The 18468-nt window shown below is 39.9% G+C and overlaps 1 pseudogene; it reads left to right on the top strand.

Annotated features, from left to right (window-relative positions):
• Nucleotides 1–18019: 18019 nt before the first annotated feature.
• On the top strand, nucleotides 18020–18149 carry LOC120223453 (annotated as a pseudogene).
• Nucleotides 18150–18468: the final 319 nt, after the last annotated feature.

Below are 18468 nucleotides of genomic sequence, written 5' to 3'. Positions count from 1 at the left end.
GAAAGACACGTATTTATAGGATGACAGCAGAAACAAGAAAGCAGAGTATCACCCTGTTTGACCTCAACTGGGAACTTGGAGCCACTCCAATTCTTCACCACTCTGTGCACATGTATGCCACAACAACCACTGAAGTGTCCCAAGTATGATTTAGGTTACCAATATTTCATAGAGTAGGCAAATTTATAAATACGGAATCCACAAATAAGGAGACTTGACTGAGACTAGAGCAAAGGGTAGGCGTTGGTATGCACAGTTGCCCTGGCACAGGAGGCCAGAGTAGACAAAAAAGAGATTACTAAGGGCCCTTGTGTGTCAAGCTGCTACGCATGCTCCCTTTCATGGTAGAGTATATGGGAAAAACTGACTGGGGGCAAGACAGTGAAGTGAGTTACTGATCTCTCTCTGGTGTGGGGAACCTGGACACTTCAGTGCCTCATAGGGAGACAGTATTTTGAGGTTACCCTGATCGATGCCACTCAACAATGCTCTGACATTATAAAGATCCTGGGAGAGAAAGCTAAATGAAGTATCAAGATATCTTTATATGGAGCCAGTAAAAACTGGCAAGTTCTAAAAAAAAGCGGGGGGTGACAAGTTCTGCCTTTATAAAGGAAATGCTGAACACAGCAACACAAGAAGAGGCAGCGACAGCCTTTCTGGGCCACAGTATTAAGTAGTTAACATAGCCTGCTGCCCAGAGTGGGGGACACCGTGGACGCCTCCTGGAGGACCAGAGATGGACTATGACGCCACTGATTCCTGTAGGTTGGGGCTTGAATTTCTGATCCCTGATCACGTGGCAGTGATCCCGTCCTTGACCGCCCTTCCTAGACTCAAGCTTGGTGAAGCACGGTGTATCTACTATAAACACAAATCATTTAGCAACTCTTGTGAGACTTCTTGGGAGTTTCTATTTGATACCTGATGTCACAGTAAATACATTTTAAAGATTTTTAATTTCCAAAATTATCTTTCCTGGAAAACAACTGTTGAATGTGGATTTTCTTTCTTGCAAGACTCATTATGGTTTCATGTGAATGTGGTTATTTTTCTGCGGCACTCATTATGTTTTCATTTTGAGCTAAAGAATAAATGCCAATGAAAACCATATCATTTTTGAAAACTGCTTTACACTTTCAAACCTTGCTATGTTATTTTAACAAGTCTAGGGTTTCACATCTTTTATCTGTAACATAAAAACAACTTAGATCCAGTGCTATTTTAGGTCCCTCCATTTCTGGGACTCTGGAATTCTTGGAATCCCACTATTTCAGCTTACAAGTTTGGATAAAGTTGATACCACATGTAAACAGACACCCAAATTCTGAGTCTAAAATTGTCACTAACCAATGAGAACAGATTTTCAGATGAAGTTTTGGTGAAGCCAGCTCCACTTTTTTTTCTTTTTTAATGTTTATTATTTATTTTGAGAGAGAAAGAAAAACAGAGTGTGAGCAGGGGAGTGGCAGAGAGGAGACACAGAATCTGAAGCAGGCTCTAGGCTCTGAGCTGTCAGCACAGAGCCCAATGCGGAGCTCAAACTCACGAACTGTGAGATGATGACCTGACATGAAGTCAGATGCACAACCGACTGAGCCACCCAGGTGCCCCCTAGCTCTACCTTTTTAATGACTAGAGCTTGCTGAAAAATGTAAAGCTGAACTTTAGAAGAGGAAGACATTGAACAATGCCAAACTGCCTGAGAGAATCTGTCTAAATAGGCAACAAAGTAATGATAGCCTAGGGCAAAACAGGAAAGAGGGTGGGAGACCCCTTCCCAAAGCCTCCACTCAAATAAAAAGGGTTTTGGATGAGGAAACTCAGAACTCCTGAGCTGATTCAGGTTTTCTTCTCAGGGTCAGAGGCTATCCCCTCTGTCAAGAGGACAGATTCTCCTGAACACAGCATAGGAGGCACCAAGCCCAGACTTTGTCTTTGGCTAAACTGAACACAACAGACAGAGGGCTGGCTCCAGCGCTACTCATTTAAGAGAGAGAAAATGGTAACTAAGGGTAGCAGGAAAGAAGCCAAGGAAAATAAATTTGACCTAGATTCATGAATGAATAAATTTAATTTTTTTAAATCAGTAAAAACATAGGTTATACATGGTAATTGGAGAACTGTATAAAAAGTTCAAAACTCAAGGCTCCTGTGTGGCTCAGTGGTTGGTTTCAGCTCAGGTCATGATCGCATGGTTCACAGGATCAAGCTCTGCATCCGGCTCTGGGCTGACAGTGTGGAGCCTGCTTGGGATTCTCTCTCTCCCTCTCTCTCTGCCCCTCCCTTGCTATCTCTCTCTCTCTCTCTCACTGCCCCTTCCCCAGTTATGCGCACACTCACATTCTCTCTCTCTCCCTCTCTCTTTCAAAATAAATAAATAAACCTAAATTATTTTTTTTATATATTTTTATTTATTTCTACGAGAGAGAGAGAGACAGCATGAGCAGGAGAGGGTCAGAGAGAGAGGGAGACACAGACCGAAACAGGCTCCAGGCTCTGAGCTGGCAGTCAGCACAGAGCCCGACGCGGGGCTCAAACCCACGAACCGTGAGATCATGACCTGAGCCTAAGTCGGACGCTCAACCGACTAAGCCACCCAGGCGCCCCTAAATAAACCTAAATTAAAACAAAAAAGTTCAAAACTCCTATAAGAAGTTCTTATTACTTATTGTCCCTAAACAAACTGACCCACAAAATGACCTTTGTGACTGACACCATGGCAACATCACTGACTTACCACACCCCAGGACAGGAGCTAGAGGTGGCCTCTCCTCTGTGGAAGGAGCAAAGATCATAGGCCCCTACTCTATGATTAAAATGCACCTGATAGGTGAAACTATGCAAATGAGGTAGCAATTACAAATGTTACAGCAACAAAAGAAAACCAAATGACCAAAAGACTATTGAACACAGAATAGAAGACACAGCCTGATTCAGATAAATGAGTCTTCTATTCCTGCAGCTGGGTTTGCAAAGGGATTTTAATGTGTATATTGTAAGTGAAAACCTGGAAATCAGCCAGACAGAAATTCCGGTAACACAACCACATCCCTGAGACTAAGCCATTCTGAAGTTTGGAGGAAATCAGTGAAAATTGAATCATGTAATAAGGCAATTTCATTCTGTTTTCACATGGGCCAAACAACAACAACAAGAATAATTTCATGAGCAGTTTAAAATAAGGGTTATAGGGGCACCTGGATGGCTCAGTCAGTTAAGCATCCAACTTCGGCTTACATCATGATCTCACGGTTTGTGGGTTCGAGCCCCGCATCAGGCTCTCTGCTGACAGCTAGCTCAGAGCCTGGAGCCTGCTTCGGATTCTTTGTCTCCCTCTCTTTCTGACCCTGCCCTGCTCACACTGCCTGTCTCCCTCAGAAATAATAAAATAAAATAAAATAGTAAAATAAAATAAAATAAGGGTTATAATAAGTCCCTGAAATTGTACACAAATTAGTTATGATGAGCACACGTATGTGCTTCCTCCTCCTTGACCCCCCCCATAGTGAGAGTTCATAGCTTCCAACAGATTCTATCAGTGGAGTTAGTCATCCAAAAATGAGTGGCAGTGGGAAAGGAGCTGGTGAACCAATGTGGGCAAAAGATATTACTAAGAGGGGTCAGCATTTTTGGCAGTGGAGGTGATCCTGTGAATGTAGAGAAACTATGTTTGGTGGCTATTGGTTAATTTAATCAATGAGGTGCCCAGGATTGAACAGAGGACAGGAGTTCAGCTAATCCAGGGAGGACTGCTGACAGAAAAGAGATTTGGGTGAAGACCATGACGGAAATTCAGTTTATGATTCAGGAGGACATGATTTGTGCAAATTAAAGTACTGATGAGGAGAATCTAGAAATCTACCGTTGCAGAATAGAATGAAAGCCCTAACATTGATTTAAATCAATCTTTTCCCTGCATCCACATACGATATAAATTAAAACACTTCTTATCCCCAAGACAGACACCTCATAGGGATCCATCAGGGATGACAGTCGTGGAGGTGGAGCCACTAACATCATTTATTTAAGGAGCAGGAGGTCGATTATTTGCACCTATTGCAAGTCCCCCTCCCCCCCCAACCAAATCTTATCCACAACAAATACCTCCTTCACAGAGCCTTCTTGGAGAGTCATGGAATTCAAAAGCATTAATACAGGAAGTCATTGACTCCCATGCTCCTGTTCTAATCAATGTGGAAAGACATTCGTGAACTTTCTCAAAGTTAAGGGCAAAACTGGACTTCTTCATCTGCCTGTCTCTGACAACTATGGTTTTTATGGTTCATTTGGAAATCACCCACATTCTGCTTTGTGACACCTCCTCCACTAAAGCAAGTGTTTAGGCTTTTTGCTTTCATTTACCTGTCATTTCATCCTGGGTAGTTAAGCCTCATTTTCAAATTTTAGATTAAATTCTCTGAGGGCTTAGCTCAGAATATTCAGTTATTGTGTATTGACTTGATTCGTTCCCAATTCCTGAGGGACACGGCCAAACTCACAGAGTATTTGGGGGGGGGGGGTTGTTGTTTTATTTTTTTAGGGTTTTTTTTTTTTTTTTTTTTTTTTTTTTTTTTTTTTAGTTTAGTTTTTGAGAGAGAGAGACCAGGGGAGGGGCAGAGAGATCAGGAGAGAGAGAGAATCCCAAGCAGACTCCCCACTGTCAGTGCATCATGGGCTAAAACTCATGAACCAAACCACAAAATCACGATCTGAGCCTAAATCAAGAGTCAGAAGCTTACCTGACTGAGCCACCCACGTGTCCGACGGAGTATTTGTTTTTATCAAGAATGTTCCTTCAGACTTTGAAAGCTTCAGGTACATTCCTATTAGTATGAATCACTAAACTGCCCGTTTGCCAATAATGTGCACTAGAAATGTAAATCTGAAAGCATAATGTTTGATCCTAGTAAGACCAAACATAAGTGTTACAGAATCTGGTCTGGACCACCCAGCAGAAGAACCAACCCGCACTTTGGAGATCTTGGAAGGCAGGAGGTTTATTTTACATGGGTGGGTTCAGAGATCACTCTCCAGAGGTCTGAGCCCTGAGCAAAAGCAGAGGCAACAATTTACAGTTTGTTCTCACCCCCGCAAGTGGGGTGGGAAGGAAAACCCAGAATGGGAGTCTTCGGGCAGGGACTGAAATTCCTCTCGCAGTCCTGTTATAACAGACTTTTCCCTGTCATAAGTAGTACGATTTTCTCTTTAACAAACAAAAGAAGCTGAAACTTTTTTTTAAAAAAACCTTCTTGGCACTATAAGTAGCTGCTACAAACTATTCCACCTCACTTCTGTGGCACATATATCTCTTCCCTTTTTCCAACCAAAGCTCCCCTGTGTCTTAACTAGAAGAAAATTACAATGCCATGTGTTACAACCTTTTTTGTTTAAGATTGCTTTTTGTTTCCCTCCATTATGAATACAACTGCATGGCTTGCTGGAACAGACACCTAAACAGAAGAGTCTGGCTCAGATGAGCACCAGGTCCTGTGTTCCCAGACACCACAAGCCTATTACTTAACACCTGGACATTTTTACTGAAAGCTCATTAACATTCATTGTTTTTCAACAAATAATTACCATGCAGATTACTTTTATTTTCTTTGAAGAGTTAAAATTAGCATCAATGGGCAGAAATGACAACACAATTTCAGGAAGGAATTCTCAGAATTCAGAGCTGTCAAAAAGTTCATGTTCACACACAACCAAATTAAGGGATGGTCTACTGAGGAGCCTGAAATTAAGTCCTCCATTAAGAGCAACCTCGGGCTGCACGTAGCCCCAGTTCCAGGAAAAGCTTTAGCTGAAGCCACCCTAAGGACCACCCCCGGATCAGCCAATCAAAAGAAATGTGTAACATTCCTGTGGTCTGAGTCAGGGCTGGGAACTGCAGTAGTTACTCTGTACAAACTAGCCAATCACTCACTGCTTGCCTAAACCCCAGGTAGGCCCTTTGAGCTCACCTTATAACTGGTCATTTTCAAAGGATTCTCAAAGGTCATGACTGGGTCCCGCCAAAAGTAACTGATGCCTCACGGATACTGAATGGTCAAAACTGTTACCATGGGTGTTGTACAATTATGACTGGTGCTTATGTGATGATGCGATATGTACAACGTGTGCACTGTAACACCCCCGTCCCTTACCCCCATAAAATCCCTGCTCGCTATTGTTCAGGGCTTCTCCTTGCTGCCGCTGCACCGGTAGACGGGTGAGCCCCTGCTCGAGCTTGTAATAAAGACCCTTATGTACTTGCATCGGTGTCAGCTCCTTGGAGGTCTCTGGGAACTCATGATTCAGGCACAACACTACAAAACCTCCTGTCTGGGCTCTTGAAAAATGTCGAACTGGCAAAGGAAAAAATAAAATAAGCAGAGAAATTATTCTGGACTAAAGGAAATTACATCAGCTGGATTAATACAGACTTATGTTAAAGGAAATACAAGGCAAAATATTTTTTGATTTCTGGTTTGATTTAAAAAACAGCTATAAAGAACATTGTTGGGAATATTGGAGAAATCTGAATATAGAAATACAGTCCATGTTAGATAATAGAAATGAATCAATGTTGCATTTTCTAATGCCAGTAATGAGTACTTTGGTTGCCTGAGGTCACGAGAAGGAGGGAGGATTAGAACTTCACAGTTTGGTTCCAAAGACATTGTAACAGCTTCCTGTCACTAAAGGGTTTAAACAAAGACTATCAATAACCTGACAGTGATTGTTAGGTTAGTTGTGAGTTTTTAGCAATGAATGACAGTGGAGATGATGGTCTGGGCTCTTCAAACATGTTAATGCTGTGAAAGACAAAAACAAAAAACAAAACAAAAACATAAAACTGGAAAATTTCCAAGTTAAAGAAAACTAAGAGACCAGATGAGCCCTCAAGCAAGTGTACCAGATGATCTTACAGCCTTGCAACAATTTGTTACCACAAACTCCCACCCAGAGGGATTCAAATCTTTGTGTCTGAGTTACAAGGTGAAAGGGTTGGTCTAGAAATCAAGGACAACTAGTGATACTAGAAATAACTCCCTTACTATATAAATCACTTTCCTTGACTGAAATGACTAATGAGTTCTTCATTTGACCCCAAATTCCTTTAGTTAAGTAAGAGCTATCTGGGCAGTGTCTGGCATCACTCTAAAGCAATCACAGTCTGTCCAAGTCGTCCCTCACCCCGCTTTGAGCACCACTCTCCCCATTTTAAGTACTAACCTCAATTTCAACCCGTTCTGCAAATATTCATTCAGCTGCCTCTGAGAGCCAGATGCTGTTGCAGGCTCTGAGGATTCAATGATGAGAGGTTTGGGGTGAGACAGCTTTGAGCACATTGAATATTTTTTTTTAAGATTTTTTTAAGCTTATTTATTTATTTATTTATTTTGAGAGAGCTCGAGTGAGCAAGCACAAGCACAAGTGAGGAAGGGGCAGATGTAAGAGAGAGAACCCCAAGCAGGCTCCTCACTGTCAGCTGGGAGCCCAACTCAGCTCCATCTCAGGAATTGTGGGATCATGACCTGAGCAAAGTCAAGAGCAGGATGCTTAACTGATTGAGCCACCTGGCATAACATTCCAATCATAAGTGTAGTACTATGGGAGTGACTCAGTGGGTCAGTGGGTTAAGCTGAAGAGCCTAAGTAACATCATTTTGAGATTTAGGCCTCCATTAAGAGCAACCTCAGGCTGCACGTAGCCCCAGTTCCAGGAAAAGCCTCAGATTGTTCAAGGCTAAAGCCATCCTCGGACCGCCCTCAGATCAGCTAATCAAAAAAACATTCCTATGGTCTGAGTCAAGGCTGGGAACTGCAGACAGTTATTTTATACAAACTAGCCAATTTCTCACCGCTTGCCTGAACCCCACGTGGGCCCTTTGAACTCATCTCATAATTGGTCATTTTCAAAGGATTCTCAGAAGTCATGATTGGGTCCCACCAAAAGTAATGAACACCTCACAGATACTGAATGGTCAAAGCTGTTACTATGGGTGTTGTACAACTGTAATTGGTGCTTATGTGATGATACTATACGTACAACGTGTACACTGTAATACCCCCGCCCCTTTCCCAAAAAAACCCTACTTGCTATTGTTCAGGGCTTCACCTTGCTGCCACTACACCCATAGGCGGGTGAGCCCCTGCTCGAGCTTGTAATAAAGACCCTTTTGTATTTGCATCGGTGCCAGCTCCTTGGAGGTCTCTGGGGACTCGCAATTTGGGTACAACAAAGAGTCTTCACTGTCAGCTGGGAGTCCACTTGGATTCTCTCTCCCTATCTCTGCCCCTCCCTGACTTGTGCTTTCACTCACTCATGCTCTCTCTCTCTCTCAAAATAAACACTATTTTTTCCAGCATATTTTTTTAATTTGAGATATAACTGACATGTAACATCATATTAGTTTCAGGTGTATAATATAATTATTTGGTATTTGTATATATTGTGAAGTGATTCCCACATTAAATCTAGTTAACATCCATTGCCACACAGTTACAAAATTTTTTTCCTTGTGATGAGAACTTTTCAGATCCATTCTCTTAGCAGTTTTCAAATATGCAATACAGCTTTATTAACTTTAGTCACAATGCTGTATATTACATCCCCAGGACTTATTTATTTTATATCTGGATGTTTGTACCTTTTCACCACCGTCACCCATTTTGCCCTCCCACCCACCCACCCACCCTGCTTCTAAAAACCATCAACCTGTTCTCAGTATCTTTGGTTTTGTTTTTAGATTCTACTTATTCGTCAGATCATACTTGTTTTCTCTATTTCACTTATTTAACTAAACAGAATTCCCTCAAGGTCCATCCATGTTGTAACAACTGGCAAGATTTCATTCTTTTCTTATGGCTGAATGATATCCCATTGTGTATATTTACCACATTTTCTTTTATCCATTGTTCATTTATCCACTGATGGACACTTAGGGTACTTCCATGTGTTGGCTTTCATAAATAATGCTGCAATGAGCACAGGGGTGCATATACCTTTTTGAGTCAGTGTTTTCATTTTCTTTGAATAAGTATCTACCTGTGGAATTGATGGATCATATGGCAGTTCTATTTTTAATGTCAAAAATAAATATTTTTAAAAAGAATTTTTTATAACATGGTTACTATGTTCTCACAAATTAATATTAAATTTATTAAAACAAGTTCAAAGTTTTTTTCTTAAGCTTTCATGTTGAATTTTAAAATCCTGTCATTCTACTTATAATTTGGCAAATTTTAATATTCACTAAGGGGAACTTTGATTCATGTTTGGTCCAATTTGCAATGAGTTAATAACTTATTAACTCCCTTAAATATTTTAAACTGAACTTACCAAAGTAGTAAATTCAAATTGTTAAGCTTTTCAAATGTCTAAACAAATGCTTCTCACGTACTTAAACAAGTTTAATTAAAACTAAACACATAAGTATAATTCATCTTAATTTATTTTAAACATTACCATAAATCAAAAATCAAGTATATATTTTAAACTGGAATCAGAAAGCTAATCTGATAGACACCCTAATATACTGAATTCTCTTAAACATTCAAAAGCACTTTAAATACCAAATATATACAGATTTTTCTGTAACCATATGGCAGATGAATCTTTTTTGAGTCTCTCTAACAAGGTGAACTCCACACTGATATCTCAGCAACACCCCCCCAACATGGTTTTTGCCAAGGATCAATATTCACAGGAACATGTTTCACATCTGCCAGGCTCTCATAGGGAAGGAAATGGCATCTGACTAAATTCTGAGCATCTCTGCCCAAGGACCACAACTGTGAAAGAGTCGATCTGAAAGACCTACTCTTCACTCCAGAGAAGCACACAGTATATGCTGGAATCGAGGGGAGATAAACTCAGTGTCCCCAAAGCCCCCAACTACCAGTCCTCCCATCCCCAGAATCCAGGCCCTCTACTGGCTACCACACCTGCACTTTTATCCAAAGGCTCATCCCTGCCCCTACTCCCAAGTTGTCCTTTCCACATACAGACGGATCAAGCATTTTGTAATCTCATAATGCTGAGACCAGAAGAATGGCCTGAAGATGCAGTCTCTCTCAAAGGCTCAAGTTTCTTAGCTAGCTGCTACTAAATAAACATTGCAAACTGACAGCCCATAGGTAACTTAGGTCAAAGATATGTTTGTTTGGCCCAAAGGACATTGATCTAACATTTTAAAAGTAGAAGGTTCCACAGATGATCAGAATATCCAGCACCTCTTGAAAATTTAGACAATCCAGCTAAACCCATATTCCTGCATGGCAAAAACTGGCTTGATATGAACATCAGTTCCTTTCTTTGAAAAGAACATAGCCTCCCTCTATCTACCCGGTTCCATCTGCTGCCCCACCCCCAACTCTCCTCTGTTGACATTTCCCATCCCAGACTGGGGTAGTCAATTTCAGTTTTTCTCATCGTTCTGAATAAAGGCCAGGTCAATGGTAGAAATTTTAGGCACAGATATTTTTGGTAAAGTTCTCAAAGCTCTTAGTAATCACACTGTGATAGGGTTCCCTCCCTAAAGAAAGAAAAAAACCCTCATGGCAACCTGACTATACGCCTGCCTACTTGACAACATCCCTAATGACCTTGCAACATGAGACCAGCTAATCAGACTACATGTTTGTGTGTTACCATATATAGGAGACAAAGAAGTAAAATATAGATTAAATAAACTATGCCACGTGGCTTTTGGGGCTCAGTTCTTCTGTAGGAACCCAACTGATCGGTACCAACTGGAATAAAGTTGCTTCCTGAAAAGAAAAGCCTCGGTGTCATGACTCTCTATGAGAGAATCCTGCTACAACACCCCTGCTGTTTATGTTTGTGGATGGGATCAGCCTATATCACTGTTTCCCAAGAGACACTGAAATTTCTGACTGTTGCTTTAAGAATGACAGGCGTTATTGGCCAAAGTATATTGACTGCAAATATTCTATGAAGCAGAAGATTAAAACTAGATGAAATTTGGGGGTCATCTAATTCAAACTCCTTTTTTTTAAATCAAGTTTTAAACAGATGCCCTGAAAAACAAAACAACTTGTCCCAAGTAACTTAGTATTGTACTTCCAGTGTTTTACTAGATTTATTCATTTATTCCTCTATTGCTTCAAACAACCCAAGATAATTAATACTTGAGAAATTAAAAAATATGCCGAAAAAGGAATTTTCTTTGATTTAGAATAAAGGACAGGGAAGAAAAAAGAAACTCACCAAAGGTAAACATCCATTAAACCTCCAGCTCTGGCCTACCTAAAAATGTTTTTAAATGCAAGTAAGACCTGACATCAAAGGAAAAATTAAAAGAGCAACATTACCATTATTTTTTCACTTGATTTTGAAATACCAGTAAGCAAATTCTTTACATTTAAGCCTCCAACCCCTAATTCACATACTGAATCAACAGATGCGCTTAGAGAGAAGATTTTGTTTTAAGTGCCTCATATCTCAGCCACAAGCCTATAGTCTGGAAGCATTCTGGCCTGCTTACCGTGTAATCTACCCATTAGCTTAATTCCCTGTCTTTCAACCCATACCACAGTTCCTCTGAGGCAATGTGACAACCTTAAGTTGACACTAGTTTACTGATGTCTGTCAGTTGATTAACTGCATGCTAAACTCACACAGTTCCCCTCAGCCCCACCACCTCTCCTTTCTGGGTTTCCAATGTCTCTCAGAAAGGTGTCCCCTTTGACATTCAACTCACCTAGAGATGAAAAGCCCTGCCGCCAGTTACAGTGACCACTTTTCAAAGAATATGTCGAAAGAAGTTGTCAGAGGCATCAACAAATATGTATTAAGGATGTTACGTGCCAAGCATTAGGCCATTTACCTGTACATGTTATCTCATTTAATCTCTCAGTAGAGAATTCAAAGTGATTAAAAATATATATATTCTGTTAGGAAGGGCAATAAACTTAGTGCTGTACAACCTAGAAAAGAAAATTGTCTCTCATTTCAAGAGGGAAGGACTTCATGACAGCCAAAGAAGGTAATATCCAAAACTCCCTGTGCACACCATCTAAAACACTCACTCAGTTCTTAACCACGAGCAATACTGCCACTTCTCTTGTATTGTAGATGTGCTTATCATCTAAATATGGTATCTTTCCATTTTTCTTATACCTGTGGCTTGTCTCCAGACTTCCTTCTAACTCTGAGGGCTGGAAGGGAGCTCTGATCTCCCCATGGCTCCCATACATTAAGTAGATATTCTGTTTCCAAAAGCTGTTCAAATCAACACTTCCTGAAAGAAACTGCTGTCAAAGAAGGTAAGAGGAGACTTTAGTGAAAAAGGTAAGAAGAGCTCTCCTGGAGAAGCACCCCATATGATTACCTCAGCAGTAAAAGCTTAATTGGAGCACTGGGTACTTAATTTAATTGGGCTATTCAGTATATTCCAGGAGACGATTGTAGCATCTCTCCTTGCTACAAAGCTAAATAACTTTTGATGACTTAATTTAAAACATGTTCCTCAACTCAGGAGCTGCTTTTGTGCAGTCCTGGGTCTAAATTCAACTCATGAATTCCACCAGGGACCTAGGCCGGCTTTTCAAAAGGCTTGTGGAATCACATAAAGATATTCTTAGACTTGTTCACGTTTTTATTGTATGAGCTAGATCTGGATGAATCCCTTTCCCCTTGCTCCTTTACATTTCCTAGAGGGTACCTGGCTTCAACCTAGAATAGGTTAGCTACTCCTCAGTTTCATGTGTGGGGAAGCTGGGAGCTGTTAGATTTGAATCACATGTAATTCTCTTAAGCATTACAATTAAACACACTTAAAAAGATACAATGATAATACTGTGTCATAAACATTGTATAGTTCTTTTGCAGTTGTCGAAGCTTTCAAAACAAAAGTTGTAAATATGGACTTGGATTTACTGACATTGCATTTTATCCATTTATCTTATTTGGAATATTTTTTTTCCTAGGGATTATAAGTGGGGGCAGGTAGGACTATGACCAACTACAGCTGATTTGTTTCCAATACACATTTTCTTCTGACTGCAAAAGTGAAATATTCGTCTGTTCATTCATTCAACATTTATGAAGCACCTACTGTGCGCCAAGTATCGTGAGAGTGGAGGATCCTGCGGTCAGCAACAATACACATGTCCCTGATCTATGGAGCCAGGAATTAGTTATGTTTGAACTGAAATCACAAAGAGAGGAGGAAGTAACTGGGGGACAGAGAAAGAGTATGTGAAAGGGACAAGAAGTACATTTCAGGGAAAGTAAACAATATAATATAAACAAAATTTCCTCAAGATGGTAGTAGACTAGATGTAGAAATCTCCACTTTCACTCAAAATACAACTGGTTTATATATTATTTCAGTGGAGATATATACATATATATGAATATATATATTCATTCAGAATACAACTGAAATATATAAATATAAATTTATTTTTATAAACTTCTAGGAACTTCTAAAAGTAAAAGATATAGTAGAGGAAAACAGAAAGACTCGCCAAACAGGCTAAACAATAGACTAGACCCAGATGAAGAAATCATTCATGAATTGGAACAGAATCTAAGTAAATCATCCAGCACATAGCATGGACAGAAAAAGAAGTGGGAAATATGAAAAAGAGGTTAGGAATATGACAGCTAGATTCAAAACTTCTAGCATATGTTTAATAGATGCTTTAGAATGGAAGACTAAAGAGACTAGGGGAAATAAAGCTTTGAGGTAATAGTAGAGAATTTTCCAGATTTGAAAAAAGTTAGGAGATGTCAGATGAAAACATATAAAACTACCAATCATCAAGAATAAACAGAAAATCGTGAAGCTACAAGAGAGAAAAGGCAGATTACCTGCAAAAGAGCAACAATAATACTAATAGAATGCTTCTCTTCATCAACCAGATGTGCCTGAAACAGTGGCTGAATATCTCAAAAATGATGAAGGAAAATAATTGTCACTCTAGAATTCTATATCCAGCTTAACTATACTCCAAGAATTTGGAGGAAATAAAAGCATTTTCAGACTTACAAAGACAAAAACATAACTTTCCAGAGACCTTCACTAATAAAACCTACTGAAGGATACACTTCAACAAAAGGAAAATGAGTAGGTTACACAAAGCCAAGATAAACGAAAAAATGAGGAAGGAAGGAAGGAGGGAAGGAGGAAAGGAAGGAAGGGAGATAGTTGTTGTAACATGGTGGGGAAATATAAATTAAAACAAAACCCCTCCCAACCCAGAAAATCTCTCCATAAAGATAGGAGAGAAAGAAAAAAAAAAAAAACTTATTCAATAAGCATTAAATAAGAACATGATGCTGATCTCAGGCAATGAGCTAGAGGTTGCAAAGGCAGAAGAAAATCTTACTTTTTCATATAGCTAAGTAGACACAGTCCCTTATAGTCATGTTTGCAAGATCAAATTGCTAAGTTTATTTTGTCTTTTTGATTGTTAGTAGGATCTGCCATTTGGAGTCAGGGGACAGTGAAGTCAGGCCCACTTTCTCCCAGGTTACCAGCCCCTGGATTCCAGAGGCAATTTGTCTTTGAAGGCCTTAAAATCATACCTTGAAGTGATTAGCCTCTCCGCTTTCTCCAAAAGCCATTTAAGTTTAGAAATTCAAATTTATATGTTCAACTAATGTTCAAAGCAGTTACAATTAGTAGTCAGGAGATGATGGTCCCTTGTCCTGACAGTGCACTAATGATCTGTGAGGACTCAAGTGAGTCATTTCATCTTTCTGGTCTGAATGTAAAATGAGGGAGTGAGGCTAAATGAGTTCACAGATCCCCTCAACTCTCAGTCTGTGTGCCTCTATTTAGGACAAGCTCGATTTGGCTGTGTGTAATGGACTCCTTTTCCTGTTCTTGAAGAGCTTTGGAGTTAGTTCCGTCCTGGAGAACAGAGCTCCTTTCAGGCAAAATGCAAATAATAAACATGAGAGAGAATAAATGAGCAGCTGCCATCTATTCACCCACTGGGAGGAGGCCAAGTGCTGAGAAGGCAAGGTCACAGACTCTAACCTGATGCCAGAATAAGATGCTAAGATTTGCAGAGAAAAATCACTAGGGCATCAAACCCTAAAAATTATTGTCTTAAAACAACAACCATTTTATTTGCTCACAATTCTGTGGGTCTACACTGGGCCTAGATATAACTAAAAGGTTCATCTGTTGGTTTTGCCTGGTTTCTATGACACAGCTCAACCATCTAACAGCGCCCCTGGGCTGGGTGGCCTAAGACAGCATAAGTCACATGTCTGAAATTTGGTATTGTCTGTTGGGTGATCATGTGTCCCCAGTAGGCTAATCAAAGCTTCTTCATTTGACAGCAGCATTCCTAGAGGATGAGAGTGCAAGGCCCTCACAGGGCCTCTTGAGGCATCACTCTGAATGCTGAACTTCCCGTGTCATCCCCTGCATTCTACCCATCAAGCAAGCCACAGGTCAGCCCAGATTCAAGGAAGAAGAACAAGGCTCCACCAATGGACAGGAGGAGTGGCAGAGTCATACTGCATGGGGGAGTGAGTGAGTGCATGGGAGGGATCTTGCAACCATCCTTGTAAACTAATGTCCATACTCATCACAGGCAGCATCTCTAGCCCAGCATGAAGCACGTGCCCAGTAAACACTTGTTCAAAAGATGTATGTAGCCTTAGTTGTAAAGGCTGTGGGTCTTTCCCTCTCCTAGGAGAAAATAACAGTGATATAGATTAGGTATCTTATTAGTGAAGAATCAGTTGAGTTACTGCTGAGTACAAATTCTAGTGCACATGATTGGGGGGAGTGGGTTTATTTCTTCTTTGGCTTTCAACGGGATTGTCATTTTCCTCTGTTCCATGGATATAACATATGCTGACATGGAATGCTGATCCCATAAAAACCCCTTTATAATGATAGTTACACTTCCATAAGAGAAATACTACAGGTGAGATTTGATTACCATAGATTCACCCGTGGCAAATAAGATATGCACTGTTTTCTTTACTACTCCCTTTCTTCATAAGTGAAAAAACTATCCAATCAATCCAATCAAATTCAACAATGTATTTAGTGCCTATTTAGTGCCAGGAATATAGTCCCAGGAATATAGTCCCTGGAAATAAAAAAGACATGGAAAGGTTTATATGCCTCGCCTCTTGACCCCGCCCAGCCCAGGTTTCATCAGAGCTGATGGTGCAGAATTTCCTGCTGTTATTAGGGTTGCAGCCTCAAGAATGATATTCAGCAGGATGGGCTGCCCCAGCTACCCTGCCTTCAAAATGAAAAGTTACAAGCATACTCGTGATGCATTTTAATTTGCATATGCTATTCCTTCTGAATGAAATACGTTTCTCCTCTCTTCACCTCAACCCAGTTTTTCCTCCTCTTAAACTATACTTAACCCCAGGTGATTAGTCATCCATCTGCCAGGCTCTTCATTCCCCTGGGTCTGGCTCATTTGTACACCCATCACACCTACTGTTCAGTTGGTGTACGTGTCCATCTCTTTCAGGACTTTGAGCCTCCTGAGAACACATAGTTTCTTACTAACTCTATAACCCTTCGCAGATACTTGATAAATCTTTGATGAATGATTTCAGAAATGAGCAAAAGAAAGAACAAATGGATAACAAGTTGAAGAGCAGTACATAACTTGCACTAACATTCCGAGGCCCACAGTGCAAGCTGACCTGTAACTCTCATTCAAAACAACAGAACTCATTCCCCTTTGTTTCTGCCCCCTTCACTTTTCTTCCTCTAACATGATGCAAACTTAAAAATCCATAGTCAGTTTTTGTATGTTACTCTCAAGGGACCATAGGTAATGACTTTCTATATAAAGAAAGATCACTGTTGTTGACTTTGCATGATTTTTTTTAAACCAAGAGTTTACATTTCGTGTTTAAATGCTGAAATTATCTCTTCATAGACTACATAGCAATGTTATCTCCTATTCTGACAATAGCTGTTGGGTTTACTTCAACCCAAATGGAGGCATAGCTTCACTGGAACCGTAGTAAGCATTCTGGTGAAGTTTTTTAATCAGATACAAAACCTCTAGGGAGATTTGTGCTAAGTCCTGGTTCTATCACCTTTGCTACAAATGTGTTAGGGAAAAGGCAGCTGGCAAAATCATGTTAAGTCTCTCAATGTGGCAGCCACAAGGCACAAAACTTAGGCAACTGACCCCTGGTTTAGTAATCCTTACCAGTGGATGTGTGCCACATCAGAGCTGGTGTAATAAAAGAATCCAGTCTAAACAACCCAAAATATAATAAATCTCCAATGATATGATTTTGCTTAAAATAATAATATGGTAACATTAGGAGATAATGTCTTTGCTAATCTAACCAAGAAAGTACCTGAAATTTGAAAAGTCCCTTAAATTCTTGACAGCAGACTTTACTATCTCCCTGTTCATGTCATCATCTTCAAACATGACTGGACACACACAGAATAAATTAGATACCTAACTAATGCTCATAGATGAAGTAGAAATATATGAGTCAGAAATTATTTGGAACCTAAGTTCAAAAGTTGCAGCTAATGAAATCATTAGACTTAGACCACAAGTTGTTGGTTACTATAAGATCTTACATTACTGAGTACGTGCAGAAATGAAATGCAATGAAAAAGACAGAAAAAAAAAAAAAAAGAAAAACATGAAACCAAATGAAGAGAACAGTAAAGTTTCAGAGAAGTATTCCTCAAAGGTAATTGTTCTATGGTTCTCCTAAGCAACTTCTCTTCTTCCACTGAACTTGATCTCTCCTAGTGCAATAATAAACATGCCAGGAATTAGTAACAATGGTGGTTCTCAAACCTCACTAATTATCTGAGTTACCTGGGGTGTTTTTTAAATATACATATTCCTATTTCTTTTCCAGATGCTCTCAATAAGAATCTCCTGGAATCTCCCAGGAATCTGTATTTTTCAATCTCCCCAGGTAATTCTCTTGACTAGCCACTCTTAGCAATCTTTGCCTTAAACCAGTGATTAAAACAAAACAAAACAAAACAAAACTCCCCATTAAACTTAAAGGTGTATGGTTAAATAGCTTTGTGCAGTGGCAGTATCATAGCCAATGAGGTTTATCTGAGGTGCGATTATTGCTAATTGAAAGGTGTATGGTTATGTGCTAACCTGTGTTCTCCCAAAATTGTATGTTGAAGTCCTAGCCCTAGAATCTCAGAATGTGACTGTATTTGGAGATGGGGGTCTTTAAAGAGGTAATTAAGTTAAAGTTAGGTTATTAGAGTGGATCCTAATCCAATATTGCTGTTATGCTGGTAAGAAGAAGAAATTAGGACACAGAGAGGTACAGAGGGAAGACCATGTGAAATCAGAAGACATCCATCTACAAGCCAAGAAGAGGGGCCTAGAAGAAACCAACTCTGCCAACATCTTGATCTCAGGCTTCCAGCCTCCAGAACTATAAGAAAATAAATTTCTGTTGGTTGAGCCACCTAGTCTTGGATACTTTGATACTGCAGCCTTATCACTA

The sequence above is a fragment of the Hyaena hyaena genome, unplaced genomic scaffold, assembly GCF_003009895.1.
Source record: "Hyaena hyaena isolate Hyena2069 unplaced genomic scaffold, ASM300989v1 scaffold_995, whole genome shotgun sequence".
Taxonomy (NCBI): Eukaryota; Metazoa; Chordata; class Mammalia; order Carnivora; family Hyaenidae; genus Hyaena; species Hyaena hyaena.
The sequence above is the reverse complement of the archived record's forward strand: the minus strand, read 5'-3'. Positions and strand labels throughout refer to the sequence as shown.